The sequence below is a fragment of the Salmo trutta genome, chromosome 38 (genome assembly GCF_901001165.1).
Source record: "Salmo trutta chromosome 38, fSalTru1.1, whole genome shotgun sequence".
Classification (NCBI taxonomy): domain Eukaryota; kingdom Metazoa; phylum Chordata; class Actinopteri; order Salmoniformes; family Salmonidae; genus Salmo; species Salmo trutta.
Window position 1 is genome coordinate 33415797 of NC_042994.1, and position 14684 is coordinate 33430480.

Below are 14684 nucleotides of genomic sequence, written 5' to 3' on the forward strand. Positions count from 1 at the left end.
AACAATGGATTAGCAAATTCACAACTTTAATGTCACTCAGAATTGACAAACAAGATATAAATGACTGGTGATGTGTGTTGCTATAGTAACCCGTGGGGGGAAGTGAACACCCAGACAGTGGGCATCTTTGAAAACAAAACCAGGAAGGTACTTCATAGTTACCCAGAAAGGATTTGATGTTGAGATTAAAAACTGCTGCATTGGCCTTTTAATGTAAGATACATATGGCTTCTTATATGTTTTATTTATCCAACATAACTGTGAAGGATTTCAATTAAAATAGTCAACAAGAAACAATAATAATAATAACTTTGACTACATACATCCTTCTAGCTAGCTGACCACAACTTTCATTGTAATTCATGTAAATTAAGTTAGGTTTTAGTTAAGTTAGGTTATGAGAGTTTTCAAAAAAGTAATATGTACACATTTTGTGGGACATTCTGTATATTGTAAAATTTGACTGCGTGACACATTTAATTTAATATCCAACTTTTAACCTCTGAAATATAGCTAACGGTTTGCTAATGTTGCTAGTTTAACGTAGTTGCTAAATGTTGATATAACTGCTTAGTAACCAAAAGGGAAAGAAATGTTGTCAAGCTATAGATAGATAGTAGAGCTCAGCCTAAAACATTACATTATCTATTATTATAGAGCTCTGCTCAGCCTAAAACATGACATTATCTATTATTATAGAGCTCTGCTCAGCCTAAAACATGACATTATCTATTATTATAGAGCTCTGCTCAGCCTATAAACATGACATTATCTATTATTATAGAGCTCTGCTCAGCCTATAAACATGACATTATCTATTATTATAGAGCTCTGCTCAGCCTATAAACATGACATTATCTATTATTATAGAGCTCTGATCAGCCTATAACATGACATTATCTATTATTATAGAGCTCTGCTCAGCCAATAAACATGACATTATCTATTATTATAGCTTTGCTCAGCCTATAAACATGACATTATCTATTATTATTGAGCTCTGCTCAGCCTATAAACATGACATGATCTATTATTATAGAGCTCTGCTCAGCCTATAAACATGACATTATCTATTATTATAGAGCTCTGCTCAGCCTAAAAAAATGACATTATCTATTATTATAGAGCTCTGATCAGCCTGTAAACATGATATTATCTATTATTATAGAGCTCTGTTCAGCCTATAAACATGACATTATCTATTATTATAGAGCTCTGTTCAGCCTATAAACATGACATTATCTATTATTATAGAGCTCTGATCAGCCTGTAAACATGACAATATATATTATTATAGAGCTCTGTTCAGCCTATAAACATGACATTATCTATTATTATAGAGCTCTGATCAGCCTATAAACATGACATTATCTATTATTATAGAGATCTGATCAGCCTATAAACATGACAATATCTATTATTATAGAGCTCTGTTCAGCCTATAAACATGACATTATCTATTATTATAGAGCTCTGATCAGCCTGTAAACATGACATTATCTATTATTATAGAGCTCTGCTCAGCCTGTAAACATGACATTATCTATTATTATATGACGATGACTTGGATCTCTATTAAGGCAGCCCCCCACACCTCTCTGATTCAGAGGGGTTGGGTTAAATACGGGACACACATTTCAGTTGAATCCATTCAGTGTACTAGGTATCCCCCTTTCCCTATTATAGAGCTCTGCTCAGCCTATAAACATGAAAGCAAGATTAGATTTTATGTTCTACATTATCATTATTATTATAATTATTAGGGCGCCCCCCAAGTTTTTATTAAATTATGGAATGTTCTGAAAACTGACTTCAGGTTTTTGAGGAATCTAGCCTCACAGGAAGACAGTTTTATTTTATGGAGGTTTAATTCAGTTCTCTGTTTAGTATTTAACTAAATACTCTGTTTGTCTTTGGTAGGAGAGGGACCAGACTCTCACTCTGACAGCGGGGAGACTCCTTCAGGGGAACCAGACCCAGAGACACCCAAACCAGCGAGACGACACCACTGTTCCCAGTGTGGAAAGAGTTTTAAGTGGTTAAGGAACCTGAAAGTACATGAGAGAACACATACAGGAGAAAACCCTTATGATTGCTCCCACTGTGGAAAGAGTTTTACCAAGTTAGGGAACCTAAAAGAGCATGAGAGGACACACACAAGAGAAAAGCATTTCCAATGTTCACAGTGTGGAAAGAGGTTTACTCAGTTACGGTACCTGAAACAACATGAAGAAATACACACAGAAGATAGGAAGACCTACCACTGCTCTCAGTGTGGAAAGATATTTGCTGGGTTAGGGAACCTGAAAATACATATGAGAATACACTCTGGAGAGAAGCCGTACCACTGTTCCCACTGTGTAAAGAGTTTTACTCAGTTAGAGAGCCTGAAAACACAGGAGAGGGGACACACTGGAGAGAAGCCTTATCACTGTTCCCACTGTGTAAAGAGTTTTACTCAGTTAGAGAGCCTGAAAACACAGGAGAGGGGACACACTGGAGAGAAGCCTTATCACTGTTCCCACTGTGGAAGGAATTTTAGGTGGTATGCGAGCCTGAAGGAGCATGAGAGAATACACACAGGAGAAAAGCCTTACCAATGTTCCCGATGTGAAAAGAGTTTTACCCGGTTAGGGAGCTTGAAAAAGCTTGAGAGAACACACACAGGAGAAAAGACTTTCCAACATACTAATACACAGGAGGAGAAGACATCCCACTGCTCTCATTGTGAAAATACATTTTCCCAGTCAGAGGACCTGAAATCACACAAGGGGAATAGAGAGGCTGTGACTTATGTTTTTGATTGAGAGGCTGTGACTTATGTTTTTGATTGAGAAATTGTGTTTTTGTTCATGCTACATTAAATCATATTGTATGAATGAAATCATACTGAAAAATAGGTCAACATTTTTTTTCCATCTCAAGAAATGATCATGTCGAAAATCGGATTAAAATATTTTTAAAAATATTATGTTTTGATTATGAACTTAAGATTGATTGAATGCAAGTGTAAACCCCTAAATGTTGTTCACTATATAATTGGGATATTTCAAAAATGTTAATTATTAAATAGATTAATATTAGTATTTCTTCATTCAGATTGTCATTGTAAATGCGAATTGGTTCTCAATTGACATATCTGATTAAATAAAGGTGAAATAAAGTAAATGCCATATTATTTTGGGGAAGTCTATTTGATTCTATGTTCGGACATATAAAGTGCGTTTGTGAAAACTATTTTTAAGATGCTGCATAGTGATTTTCCAAACTCACTTCAAAGAGAGAGACTTGAGGATGGGACATGTTTGTGACATCACTGCTCTTTCCAATCTGAGTGTTCCATTCCATCCTTTCCTCTATTTAGAATCTAATAGTGTTCCATTCCATCCTTTCCTCTATTTAGAATCTAATAGTGTTCCATTCCATCCTTTCCTCTATATAGAATCTAATAGTGTTCCATTCCATCCTTTCCTCTATTTAGAATCTAATAGTGTTCCATTCCATCCTTTCCTCTATTTAGAATCTAATAGTGTTCCATTCCATCCTTTCCTCTATATAGAATCTAATAGTGTTCCATTCCATCCTTTCCTCTATATAGAATCTAATAGTGTTCCATTCCATCCTTTCCTCTATTTAGAATCTAATAGTGTTCCATTCCATCCTTTCCTCTATTTAGAATCTAATAGTGTTCCATTCCATCCTTTCCTCTATTTAGAATCTAATAGTGTTCCATTTCATCCTTTCCTCTATTTAGAATCTAATAGTGTTCCATTCCATCCTTTCCTCTATATAGAATCTAATAGTGTTCCATTCCATCCTTTCCTCTATATAGAATCTAATAGTGTTCCATTCCATCCTTTCCTCTATTTAGAATCTAATAATATTCCATTCCTTCATTTAAGCCACTGTAACAGTTGTGTTTAATCATGTTGACTGACAAAAGAGACGTTACAGCATGCCTGCCAACTGGCTATATGGCAAAATGTTGATATGTCAAATGTGACCAGGTTTGCGCAGATTGCTTTCAGAGGTAGGCTGTACCCAGAGTAATAGAGGACACTACAGTGGGGGAAAAAAGTATTTGATCCCCTGCTGATTTTGTACGTTTGCCCACTGACAAAGAAAGGATCAGTCCATAATTTCAATGGTAGGTTTATTTGAACAGTGAGAGACAGAATAACGCATGTCAAAAATGTTATAAATTGATTTGCATTTTAATGAGGGAAATAAGTATTTGACCCCCTCTCAATCAGAAAGATTTCTGGCTCCCAGGTGTCTTTTATACAGGTAACGTGCTGAGATTAGGAGCACACTCTTAAAGGGAGTGCTCCTAACCGCAGCTTGTTACCTGTAAAAAAGACACCTGTCCACAGAAGCAATCAATCAGATTCCAAACTCTCCACCATGGCCAAGACCAAAGAGCTCTCCAAGGATGTCAGGGACAAGATTGTAGACCTACACAAGGCTGGAATGGGCTACAAGACCATCGCCAAGCAGCTTGGTGAGAAGGTGACAACATTTGGTGCGATTATTCGCAAATGGAAGAAACACAAAAGAACTGTCAATATCCCTCGGCCTGGGGCTCCATGCAAGATCTCACCTCCTGGAGTTGCAATGATCATGAGAACGGTGAGGAATCAGCCCAGAACTACACGGGAGGATCTTGTCAATGATCTCAAGGCAGCTGGGACCATAGTCACCAAGAAAACAATTGGTAACACACTACGCCGTGAAGGACTGAAATCCTGCAGCGCCCGCAAGGTCCCCCTGCTCAAGAATACATATACATGCCCGTCTGAAGTTTGCCAAAGATTATCTGAATGACTCAGAGGACAACTGGTGAAAGTGTTGTGGTCAGATGAGACCAAAATGGAGCTCTTTGACATCAACTCAACTCGCCGTGTTTGGAGGAGAGGAATGCTGCCTATGACCCCAAGCACACCATCTCTACCGTCAAACATGGAGGTGGAAACATTATGCTTTGGGGGTGTTTTTCTGCTAAGGGGACAGGACAACTTCACCGCATCAAAGGGATGATGGACGGGGCCATGTACCATCAAATCTTGGGTGAGAACCTCCTTCCCTCAGCCAGGGCATTGAAAATGGGTCGTGGATGGGTATTCCAGCATGACAATGACCCAAAACACACGGCCAAGGCAACAAAGGAGTGGCTCAAGAAGAAGCACATTCAGGTCCTGGAGTGGCCTAGCCAGTCTCCAGACCTTAATCTCATAGAAAATCTGTGGAGGGAGCTGAAGGTTCGAGTTGCCAAACGTCAGCCTCGAAACCTTAATGTCTTGGAGAAGATTTGCAAAGAGGAGTGGGACAAAATCCCTCCTGAGATGTGTGCAAACCTGGTGGCCAACTACAAGAAACGTCTGACCTCTGTGATTGCCAACAAGGGATTTGCCACCAAGTACTAAGTCATGTTTTGCAGAGGGGTTAAATACTTATTTCCCTCATTAAAATGCAAATCATTTTATAACATTTTTGACATGCGTTTTTCTAGGTTTCTTTGTTGGTATTCTGTCTCTCATTGTTCAAATAAACCAACTATTAAAATTATAGACTGATCATTTCTTTGTAAGTGGGCAAACGTACGAAATCAGCAGGGGATCAAATACTTTTTTCCCCCACTGTATATGTTTTGTTGAATGCCCGGAATTTTTATCGATAATCAAGGAGCAATTGGGGATTTTAACGTTTAGTTTGGTTTTATTGTACAATCTTTTCCCTAAAAGTAAATTGAATCTCTTCCTTATTTCATCAAAAGTAGATCCATAAAATCAACACACTTCCAGCTCTTTGCATGTTTTTTTCTTGGCAAAATTGTTTTTACCAGGAGACTTTACCAGTAGTGCCACTTTCTCAAAATGAGCATGCTGTAGGAGGAGGGGTTTGTGTTTTACCAGGAGACCGGGGCCGATCCCCATTTAGGAATGTATGCTTTGCCTACGCACTCATTTCATGCTCTGCATACCTACCTTGGGCGCTCTTTTCATTAAACATTTCATTAAACCGCTGAAAACCCTCACATTTGTTGGCAAACATATTTTCTGATGGAGTTTTCATTTCAATAGAGTTTTCAGTACATTCCATCTTAAGCCATCCCTTTAAATATGGTGTACCTTTTTAATTAGAATGTTTTGCCTTTTACTGAGGAGTGGCTTCCATCTGGCCACTGGACCATCAAGGCCTGGTTGGTGGAGTGCCGCAGAGATGGTGTCCATCTGGAAGGCTCTCCCATCTCCACAAAGGAACTCTGGAGTGCTTTCATAGTGACCATCGACCATCTCGGGTGGTTGTTGTCCTTGATGATCTTTTTGGCCTTCCTGTGAAATTGGGTGCTGTATATGTCCTGGAGAGCAGGTAGTTTTTCCCCCGTGATGCGTTGGGCAGACCGCATCACCGGGGGGGTGCAGTTGCAGGCATTACAAGTTGCCGTACCAGGCGTTGATACAGCCTGACAGAATGCTCTCAATTGTGTATCTGTAAAAGTTTGTGAGGGTTTTAGGTGCCAAGCCAAATTTCTTCAGCCTCCTGAGGTTGAAGTCGCTGTTGCGCCTTCTTCACCACATTTCTGTGTGGGTGGACCATTTCAGTTTGCCAGTGATGTGTACGACGATGAACTTTAATCTTTCCACCTTCTCCACTACTGTCCCATTGATGTGGATGGTGGGGTGCTCCCTCTGCTGTTACCTGAAGTCCACGACTATCTCCTTTGTTTTGTTGACGTTGGGCGAGAGGTTATTTTCCTGGCACCACACTCCCAGGTCCCTCACCTCCGCCCTGTGGGTTGTCTCCTCATTGCTGGTAATCTGGCCTACTACTGCTGTGTTGTCTGCAACTTGATGATTGAGGGCCACGCAGTCATGGTGAATAGGAAGTACAGAAGGGGGCTGAGCACCCATCCTTGTGGGTATCAGTGACATGGAGGTTTTTTTTCATACCTTCACCACCTGGGGGTGGTCTGTCAGGAAGTCCAGGACCCAGTTACACAAGGCGGAGTTCAGACCCAGGGCCTCAAGCTTAATGAAGAGCTTGGTGGGTACTATGGTGTTGAATGCTGAGCTATAGTCAATGAACAGCATTCTTACATAGGTATTCCTCTTGTCCAGATGGGATAGGGCAGTGCGATGGTGATTATATCGTCTGTGGATCTATTGAGGCGGTAAGCAAATTGAAGTGGGTCTAGGGTATCAGGGAAGGTAGAGGTGATATGATCCTTGACTAGCCTCTCAAAGCACTTCATGATGATGGAAGTGAGTGCTACGGGGCGATAGTCATTTAGTTCAGTTACCTTTGCCTTCCGGGCTCCCGAGTGGCGCAACGGTTGCACCCTCGACAACTACTATGATTATTATTATTTGACAATGCTGGTCATTTATGAACATTTGAACATCTAGGCCATGTGCTGTTATAATCTCCACCCGGCACAGCCAGAAGAGGACTGGCCACCCCTCATAGCCTGGTTCCTCTCTAGGTTTCTTCCTAGGTTTTGGCCTTTCTAGGGAGTTTTTCCCAGCCACCGTGCTTCTGCACCTGCATTGCTTGCTGTTTGGGGTTTTAGGCTGGGTTTCTGTACAGCACTTTGAGATATCAGCTGATGTAAGAAGGGCTATATAAATAAATTTGATTTGATTTGATTTACAGCACTGCATCTCAGTGCAAGATTCATCACTACAGTCCCTGGTTCGAATCCAGGCTGAATCACATCCGGCTGTGATTGGGAGTCACTGCGTCGTCCTTGTTTGGCCAGGGTAGGCCATCATTGGAAATAAAGAATTTGTTCTTAACTGACTTGCCTAGTTAAATAAAATAAAAAAAATAATAAAATATATATTGGGTACAGGAACAATGGTGGACATCTTGAAGCATGTGGGGACAATAGACTGGAATAGGGAGAGATTGAATATGTCTGTAATATGTCTCATAGCAAAGGGGCCAAATACTTATGTAAATAAGGTATTTCTGTTTTTATTTGTAATAATTTTCCGATAATTTCTAAAAACCTGCTTTCGCTTTGTCATTATGGGGTATTGTGTGTAGATTGATGAGGAACATTTTCTAATAAATCCATTTTAGAATAAAGCTAACAAAATTTGGAAAAAGGAAAGTGTCTGAATACTTTCCTTTTACGCTATCAACTAAAGTTTTAAAAAGATGATTAAATCCATGTAAAATAATCTTTGTCTGAAAATAAAATATGATCCTCAACTGCGTTTCCCTCCAGTCAGCAGACGGCGATGTGCGTCTTTCAGGCGATGCTGCAGCGTGACGTATAATCTAGTGGACGGTTCTTCATAAACAGCTCGTCAACCACCTCGGTAGCTTGCTAGCCAACATAGCCGAAAGATTCAAGCTATTTATACGCTTTCGGTCTATATTATCTACTGTGTTTTAGACACACTTCTGTCGTATCTACTTGTTAACCTATTATATTTAATATTACGTTATTATTTATTAGTCAGCTATAGTAGCTGGCTGGTTAAGTTAGCACTAGCCTAGTCGCTAATGATAGCTAGCTAGCTAACATCCCCGAACATGAGCTCCCTAAACTACTCCCGTCCTGTTAAAGAAGAGGTCTGCTGGACGGAGAAAGAAGCTCTGGGGCTGAACATTGTCGTGAAAGAGGAGAAGGAAGAGGAGGATGTCACAGTAAAACAAGAAGTAGAGGGTGAGGCTGTTACAGTGAAAGAAGAAGAGAAAGAGGAGGATGCCGTTTTTGGAGTGAAGAAGGAAGGAGAGATTACTGTCACATTGGAAGATGAAGAGGAGGAGAAAGGAGATCTGAGTAACACCAGTAAGTACCGCCTTCAATTTGTTTTTAACTTTGGATATTCGGAGTTGGCTCGTCAATACCTCTTCAACGGAGGGCCCTGGGATGATGACTGACATGTCTAGAATCAGACGACGTAGAGAGCAAGCTGCCCCTTATTTTCTCTGTTCCGTTTCCAAAAAGTGACTTAACATATATATTTGAGGAGGGTCTATCTGGGGGGCACGGCATGTAGTGATTTTAATGTAGTGATGTTTAGAGGTCGACCGATTATGATTTTTCGATACCGATTATTGGAGGACCAAAGAAACCCGATACCGATGAATCGGCCAATTTTTATTTATTTTTTAAATTTATTTTTATGACAATTACAACAATACTGAATGAACACTTATTTTAACTTAATATAATACAAGTAAAAGTGCAATATGTGCCATGTAAAAAAGCTAATGTTTAAGTGCCTTGCTCAGAACATGAGAACATATGAAAGCTAGTGGTTCCTTTTAACATGAGTCTTCAATATTCCCAGGTAAAATGTTTTAGGTTGTAGTTATTATAGGAATTATAGGACTATTTCTCTCTATACGATTTGTATTTCATGTACCTTTGACTATTGGATGTTCTTATAGGCACTTTAGTATTGCCAGTGTAACAGTATAGCTTCCGTCCCTCTCCTCGCTCCTACCTGGGCTCGAACCAGGTGTAGCTCCCTCCAGTAACCACGAGCACAACCGTTCCTTGATTTTAACTGGCGGCTTTATTCTGTAGTTTAGTCAGAATTATCACCTTCCGTGAGAGCTATAAAGTAAATGAAAATACAGTTTAAGCACACTCTTACACCTTCTTGTCTTATGAGTGACTTATTAGCTTGGTATAACGCTGAAGTGCTTACATACATAAACAGTTTAGCCGGAGCTATAACAGTATCAGATTCAACACACGAATAAAGGAAAAATACCTCATTGGCTGCTTATTACAGAAGGGAGGAAATCAAACTTCACACTTATTATTCCTGGCATGAATTCACGCTTCATCCTAACATACACATATCAACCTTTACGAACTACACCCGGTAACATGAAAACTTAGCTAACACCGTGCGGGAATGCCTTCACCCCCAAAGGTGTGTTGCTACGATAATGATCCCCGTTACAACAGTTATTAGCCACGTAGTTCCACTTGTCTTATCATTTCACCCGCATAGCGAACACGTAAACAATTCAAACAAAAAACAACGACATAGACTTACAGAATAATTGTCAGTTACACCAGGAACACATCAACAACAGCCACCCTCGAAGCAGCGTTACCCATGTAGAGCAAGGGGAACAACTACTCCAAGTCTCAGAGCGAGTGACGTTTGAAACGCTATTAGCGCGCACCCGCTAACTAGCTAGCCATTTCACATCGGTTACACGAGCCTCATCTTGGGAGTTGACAGGCTTGAAGTCATAAACAGCGCATTGCATTCGAAGGGCTGCTGGCAAAACGCACGAAAGTGCTATTTTGAATGAATGCTTACGAGCCTGCTGCTGCCTACCATCGCTCAGTCAGACTGCTCTATCAAATCATAGACTTAATTATAAAATATTAAACACACAGAAATACGAGCCTTAGGTAATTAATATGGTCGAATCCGGAAACTATTATCTCGAAAACAAAACGTTTTTTTCTTTCAGTGAAACACAGAACCGGTCCGTATTTTATCTAACGGGTGGCATCCCTAAGTCTAAATATTCCTAATACATTGCACAACCTTCAATGTTATGTCATAATTATGTAAAATTCTGGGAAATTAGTTCGCAACGAGCCAGGCAATGAACGCAAGAGCAGTGACACAATTTCATGTTAGCAGGCAATATTAACTAAATATGCAGGTTTAAAAATATATACTTGTGTATTGATTTTAAAGAAAGGCATTGATGTTTATGGTTAGTTACATTGGTGCAACGACAGTGCTTTTTTAGCAAATGTGCTTTTGGTAAATCATCCCCCGTTTGGCGAAGTCGGCTGTCTTTGTTAGGAAGAAATAGTCTTCACAGTTCGCAACGAGCCAGGCGGCCCAAACTGCTGCATATACCCTGACTCTGTTTGTAAAAGAAGTGACACATTTTCCCTAGTTAAAAGAAATTCATGTTAGCAGGCAATGTTAACTAAATATGCAGTTTTAAAAAATATATACTTGTGTATTGATTTTAAGAAAGGCATTGATGTTTATGGTTGAAGCAACGTGTACCTAAGCGATTATATGCAACGCAGGACAGGCTAGATAAACTAGAAATATCATCAACCATGTGTAGTTAACTAGTGATTATGATTGATTGATTGTTTTTTATAAGATAAGTTTAATGCTAGCTAGCAACTTACCTTGGCTTCTTACTGCATTCACGTAACCTCGTGGAGTGCAATGTAAAGCAGGTGGTTAGAGCGTTGGACTAGTTAACCGTAAGGTTGCAAGATTGAATCCCTGAGCTGACAAGGTAAAAATCTGTCGTTCTGCCCCTGAACAAGGCAGTTAACCCACTGTTCCTAGGCCGTCATTGAAAATAAGAATGTGTTCTTAACTTACTTGCCTAGTTAAATAAAGGTCTAAAAAAAAACGATTTCCGATTGTTATGAAAACTTGAAATCAGCCCTAATTAATCGGCCATTCCGATTAATCGGTCGACCTCTAGTGATGTTTTACTACACACCGTGCCCCCCAATAGTGCCATGTGAGAGTTGGGTTGGCTACACCAAAGATTATGGATATACTGACAAGATGTATCTCCGTCCTAACAAGGGGAGTCGTTGTCCACAAAGCGGCAGTGTGGGTTGTCTATCTCCCACCTATCCTGTCTTTGGATTGGTGGATACATCTTATTATTGTAATCTATTGTTTATATTCTATGAGGGTTGTTGTCGTCAACCCCCTGTATTCAATGGAGAGAGATGCTAAGCTACTAGCATGAATATGCATAGCGATCTGGAGACAACTCCTATAGTGTTTTTATCAAAGTTGTCGGTATGTCACGTGTCCACATAACAACTTAAGAATTACGAAACTTCTGTTGGATCAAGTAAACCTCACGTAGCAAATAAGCCATTCATTTTGTTGTTGACCAAATTCGATACTTTCCACATTTGGTTGATAATTGTTTCCACTTGGATACAATCTACTGTAACCTACTGGCATGACCTAGAGAGATACAACCTACTGTAACCTACTGGCATGACCTAGAGTTACAACCTACTGTAACCTACTGGCATGACCTAGAGAGATACAACCTACTGTAGCCTACTGGCATGTCCTACAGAGATACAACCTACTGTAGTCTACTGACATGTCCTAGAGAGATACAACCTACTGTAACCTACTGACATGACCTAGAGAGATACAACCTACTGTAGCCTACTGGCATGTCCAACAGAGATACAACCACTGGTATGAAAGCATTTCTAAACTTTTTTCTCACTTTTATGGGGTATTGTGAGGTCATTATGAGGTATTGTCTGAATATTGATCATTTAAAAAAAAAAGGTTTCCATTTTAGAATAAGGTTGTAACGTAACAAAATGTGTAAAAAGGGTCTGAATGCATGTATGTTGTATGTTCTTGGGCAGATAAAAAAAATAGTATTTTCTTTCTACCAATTGATTGGTTGAAATTTTATGATGTGTATTTGTTCATATAGACACACCCCATGTGTTTAATAAAATCAACTGTATGTGCAGAACTTGAACTGAACTGATGCTTCAAGCGTTTGATTAAATAATTAACACACAAATGACTTGAGGAAGCCAGAGATCAATATAACCAGAAGAAAATAACCAATTCCCCACCTGCTGCTGGCCTTCGTAAATTCTGACGTTATGCTCCTGAAGTTTTCGGTAAAATCTGCAAACATTTTCCATTTCCATTTGAAGTGCCAATTTATCTGACCATTTCTACTGATCTGCGTTATGAACGAGTTACAACACCTGTTTGGCCCCGCCACTTCCTGGGTCGGTGAAGAGCGGTATTAAATTTAAGGAATATATCTGAGTCTCACGCTCATCACCTGTGGAAGGCGGGGCTTCCAGCGAGGCGTGGATTTAATAGTATGTTGTACCTAGTATACCTCCTTCAGGGAACAGTAGTTATAGTCATAACGTGTGGATTTAATAGTATGTTGTACCTAGTTTCCCTCCTTCAGGGAACAGTAGTTATAGTCATAACATTAAGCTTGTCATATGATAAACTTCAACTTAAATACTGGATCTTGCTGTGGGACAGTTTTTTTGTATTCAGATCTCTGAAATGCACTCTAACTACGTAACATTTAGTGTCTCCTTGTGTTATGCTGGGAAAACAGTTTTCATGGGCACAGAAATCCTAAATAATTTCAGAGTTTGCTAAATCCAATGGTTCTAACCAAGAGTCACCTTAACTTTATTGACACCCAAATGGATACTGTCATTAACGCGGTTCTTCAATAATTACACATCATTCTTAATACTGTAGCTGTTTAGTTAGTCACATGTTCAATTATCATCAGCTGATCCAGGAAATCATTTTCTGAATGGCAGTCACATGACAAACATCACGACATGCAACAACAACCAAAGTGCTTCTTCATTCATTACTCTGGTAAAGACAGTTATGCCGTGCTCCACGTTGGATCCAACATCCCAAAAAAATTGATGTGCTCTAGTCTGTAGTTATTGTGGTTCGGTGAAGTTATGGGTCCAAATTAACTCCAAATTGATGTTTATAATGTGTTATTGTCTGCTTGATTCAGGACATTTAGAATGACAACCCATTACAGAGTAGCCTAGTGGGATTATTCACAACATGATCTGGTGATCAAGTTATGAAATGTCATGACAAAGACATTTTAGTTTCCATGTTTCACCTGAAATATTAAATGATTTATAGTCCTAGGTCTATGTTGTTGTTGGGTGAAGTTATGGGTCCTACAGTAGGTCTATGTTATTGTTAGGTGAAGTTATGGGTCCTACAGTAGGTCTATGTTGTTGTTAGGGGAAGTTATGGGTTCTACAGTAGGTCTATGTTGTTGTTAGGTGAAGTTATGGGCCAATTTGTTAAACACATATTGATTTGCGACAATAACACAAACATATTAATCAGGACATTCAAACGAGCCTTACAATTATAATCCAAAAGTAGTGTGAAATGCACTCATAAATGTGGTGGCTAATTTCTGCATTACCAAATGAGGAGAGTTACAAACACACCAGTCTGAGTTAAACTACATCTTTAATACATAAGTTACTTTTGCAAAAACATCTTTGACTTTCAACGACTCACCATTTCTAATGACCCGTTAGTGTTAACACAATGGCTACTGAGATCTTTATAGCACGATCCACCCCCTTTTGACATGACAAACCACAAAGAAAGACTGTTTACTTTAGAGAGGAGTATCTACAGCCAGATAGCAGTCGCTATAAATTATCGTTCAGTTTGCTCCCTACTGACGAGGTTCTAATCTCATCCCTGGTACTTCATAGAACAAAAACACAATTTCATCCAATGGCATATATCAATTGTTAACTCTAGATACTCCCATCTCAAGTAAGCCCCATCTTGACCCCACTCCTGGACAAGCTCACTGAGGGGAGTGACCTGCGCACAGACATTGTGGAGACAAATAATTGGTTCCCCATTAATCACACCATCCCTTCACATGGTTTAAGAATAGGTAAAGACACATTCACATGAAGACAATGTTTCATTCTGTCCTCCTCTCTTGCTGATATTCTGCATAGCAACAGAGACATGTAAAAAACAAGTCTGACCTCTCCCCTCTCTGGGCCCCAAGTGATTGAGCCCCAGCTAAGGGAAATGTGCAACTGAAAGACACCAGAGTCCAAAGGACACTTTCTAATGACAAGTATCTCACATAAGCATATTATACTAATA

At 39.6% G+C, this 14684-nt stretch overlaps 1 pseudogene; it reads left to right on the top strand.

The window, feature by feature from the left end:
• Nucleotides 1-3178, top strand: part of LOC115178614 (zinc finger protein 850-like) — a 150148-nt pseudogene extending 146970 nt beyond the window's left edge.
• Nucleotides 3179-14684: the final 11506 nt, after the last annotated feature.